This window comes from Acipenser ruthenus, chromosome 16 (genome assembly GCF_902713425.1).
Source record: "Acipenser ruthenus chromosome 16, fAciRut3.2 maternal haplotype, whole genome shotgun sequence".
In the NCBI taxonomy this organism is placed as follows: domain Eukaryota; kingdom Metazoa; phylum Chordata; class Actinopteri; order Acipenseriformes; family Acipenseridae; genus Acipenser; species Acipenser ruthenus.
The window spans coordinates 13499626-13503254 of NC_081204.1; the positions used below are offsets into that span (position 1 = coordinate 13499626).

At 37.2% G+C, this 3629-nt stretch overlaps 1 long non-coding RNA gene across 2 annotated transcripts; it reads left to right on the forward strand.

The window, feature by feature from the left end:
- Positions 1 to 284: 284 nt before the first annotated feature.
- Positions 285 to 3044, forward strand: LOC131697744 (uncharacterized). 2 transcript variants are annotated; one of them, XR_009307468.1, is made up of 4 exons: positions 285 to 556; positions 992 to 1173; positions 1274 to 1370; positions 1809 to 3044. It is a non-coding gene; the product is annotated as an uncharacterized LOC131697744 (long non-coding RNA). The 2 variants fall into 2 exon arrangements; XR_009307467.1 differs by lacking the exon at positions 1809 to 3044 and having other exon boundaries at positions 1274 to 1802.
- The last annotated feature ends 585 nt before the right edge of the window (positions 3045 to 3629 follow it).

The following is a 3629-nucleotide window of genomic DNA, read 5'->3' on the forward strand; positions in this document are numbered from 1 at the left end:
GCCAAATGAAGCAGGCTGCACTAGCGGTTCTTCAACACAACCTACAAACTTGTAAATCCAGTTTAAGAAAGCTGCACATTATCAGTCGTCGTGCAAGGCCAAACTGGAACGCAGACAGACACATTTAAATATACTTGTGACCGGGTCTTACGTCACTTGCGTGGATAGCCGCTGTTTACAACACAGAGAGACAACTGGGAGGTGGATTTGAAACGCCGGTGTCATGGCAAATTTTGCCCCCCTGCCAAATTTGTCCCCCCCTGAGTCATGTGACATGTCAGCGTTCTGTTGCTATGCGCGTCACTGCTTTTGCTCCACAGATCTTGACACTGACAGTTGGAGTTCGTTGGCGCCGTCGTACAATTGTAATCAAATCATTTCTCTTTTTACAGTACACATTTGTAATACTGTGTTTTTTCCCCCTCAGAAAACTACATTTATCAATCGATATGGATCACTTAAGAGCGGTATATCGCTACCTCAGCACAGGTGAGTATCCTGAACAAGCCACCAAAGAGGGGTATCAGAAAGAAAGCCAGTACATTCGTTTTGAAAGGTAAAAAAAATAAATATCGAAAATTAATATTAATACATTATAAGTCATTGAAGCCGTCCTGTATTTTTGAAGATGTACATAGACATTTAAATAAATGATAAACGCGTGTGTGTGTAATATATATAATATGAAAGAAAAGGTTTAAAAGATTAAAACATCTCTCTATATATAACTAATAGCAGAAATGTGAGTACCAGAAAACAGAATTTGTATTAAAGAATATATATATATATATAATATAAATTATGTAACTTAAGAGTCTAAGAAATGACCATTATAAAGGGCAGAGACAGTTTTCCACATGTCAGTATTGGCAGTGGTTCTGATTCTTTTGAATAGGTTTTAGCTCATTCTTTTTAAAAACATTCATTTAAAAACCTCCACTCATTAAAGTATTTACTGTAGTATTATCTTTCCTTTTGTTTTATCTGTCAGGTAAGTACCTGTATGTCCCTGAGAAGAATGGAGAGTGTCTCTGTAGGGTTGTGACCGATGAAGAGGAGAAGACTGCCATTCTCAATGAAGTTCACGCAGGACACTTTGGGATCAAGAGAATGATGGGGAAAATCATTCAACGATTTTACTGGAAAGGGATTGTAAAGGACGTGGAGCAATGGGTACTTTTTTATTTTTTAAAAACCTAATTTTTTTGCTTTTTGTCGCTTTTCCATTCATGATTTAAGTATTACTTGTTTCATCATTACTGTTTCCCTTAAGATCCTGAATTGTGAAGCATGCCAGAGATTTGAGAGGGTGAAGACTGTTGCCCCAGAACTGAAGCCAATCAAAGTTGTTTCTCCATGGTACATGATCGGTGAGTATTACATCATTAAACTTTTATAGTGAGGTCAGACAAAGAATGGAAGAAAATACGTAATTTAAATGTAGTCTGTAATATGTAGAAAACTAAGAGCTTAGTCTGGTAACAAACTTTCTTGATAGCCAGTTAAACAGATTGTAAGCATGTGCTCACAAAACATCATTTGACAACAGGTTGCAGTTTACAGACTAATTAGAGCAAGTGTCACATTGTCACATGACATCCATCTGTAATGTGATTAATGTGTCATCCACAGGGGGTGGAAATCTGCTATGTTTTGTACAGATAGGTGCATCAGGACAATTTCTAGTACAAAAAGATGCAACACCCATTGACAACAATGACTGCCCCCCCCCCCCAAAAAAAAGGGTGCCCCATTTAAATGTGTTTGACTCTTTGGGAATTAATAATAACCATGATTTCCGTTCCCAGGTCGTATCACTGCTGCAGTACAGTGGAAAGACAGTTTGGATCGGGTGGCCACATGTACAGCAGCAGCAGGGATGTAGTGACTGTGGACTGTTTACCATCGCAAACAGCCTCACACTCTGCATGGGTGAAGATCCAGGTAAGTTATGATCAAAAGCAAATGCGTGATCATCTTTTTTCTTGTTTTGTAGCTGGATCTCTTACTCCTTTCTCGAGCTGTGAGAGAACTCCCCTCCCAGAGGTACATTTCCGTGATGTGGAGGTCTACTGCACATGCAGACCATACAGGATTGGACTGGAGCTGATGGTGGAATGCGGGAGGTGTGGCGAATGGTTCCATGGCCAGTGTGAAGATCTACAGCCAGATGACCTCATAAGTATGGAGGAGTATATGTGCTCCATTTGCAGAGTTACACACATGGGTAAGCATGTAAGTAAAGGTGAAACAGATTTATTATTTTGTTTTTTACTATATGTTTTTTTGAACATTTTATACTAAGCATTCCAGCTTAGTATATTATACTAACACTAAAATTTGGTAATGCCTGTCAAACAACTTTACCATAATTTATAGCTATTTACATATGTACAGTAGGGCATTGTTAATAAGGCTCATTGTCTTCAGTGTTTATTTTTCATGAGCACACAACTACTTATTTTGAAGACTTTTTTTTTCAGGAGACCTTGATTCTGTATTGAGACGTTTTTATTTGGAGAAATATTGCAGATGCTTTTGCACTTTCATTTTTAATTGGTATGGTAGTCTTAGTTTCTGAGCTACTGAATTATTGCCTGACTTGAGTATTTCCAGGGCAGAGATATCCAAAGTAAACTGGATGTCAGTTCTAACACCCACCTTGTTTAATGTAGTTATTGTGAACCAGCTGGGGGAGGGGTTGATTCACTGTATTGAAGTGAAATTGTGCCAAATAAGGTGGGTGTAACATGATATAAAAGTACAGTAAATGTAATTCTGAAGTAGTAAACAACTTCACATTTTACATGTACATGTTTCAGACAGTACATGTAATGCTTCAATTTCAAATTCGATTTCCATTCCTATTAAATGATATTAGACAATTACATACTATACAAGTTAACAGTATGAAATGTCATTTTTAGACAGACAGCCTCTTTAAAGTCTTTCTTTTTTTGTGGGTTATGTGAGAAGGCATTTTAAAGTTCTGTTAAACCTGCTCCTAACAACCCACTCCATAGGTCAGGACCTTGACGTGGTGACGTGCTTTTTACCAAAGCTGACCTACAGTATAGCTTTTTTTTTTTTTTTTTTTTTTCACCACTGCTTACGCATTAAGTCCTGGATAGCACTTTTACAATGGAAATATGCAATCTGATCATGTTTTATTGTGAAGAATACAGAAAATAAAGTTTGTTACATTTTTCAACATGTTGTGCCTTTTTTGTGAATGTCTTTCTGGTTCTGACTACTACAACTGATACACAACTCACTAAATGATTGAGTTCAGATTTCTGCTCGCCATGCAGTGCACTGTTAAGGGTTCACCAGCACTAAGACTGGACAACTCGGATCTACACTGACTTCTACTCTAGCATTTACACAAATCTGACATCCTCTATGCTTCATTAGTTAAGAGCCTGAATTATAGACACTAAAGTCAGGGACAATATGTAGTGGTTAACAATCACATTGCTTCTAGTTCCAAATTTGTACTTTTGAGTGTTCGAAGTTATGGAAGAAACATTCTTATTTTATAGCATATGATATAATTTGGCTTCATACATATTTAACAAATGCATATACAGTATTACTGATAACAAAGGAACAACAACCAATCTGCAGAC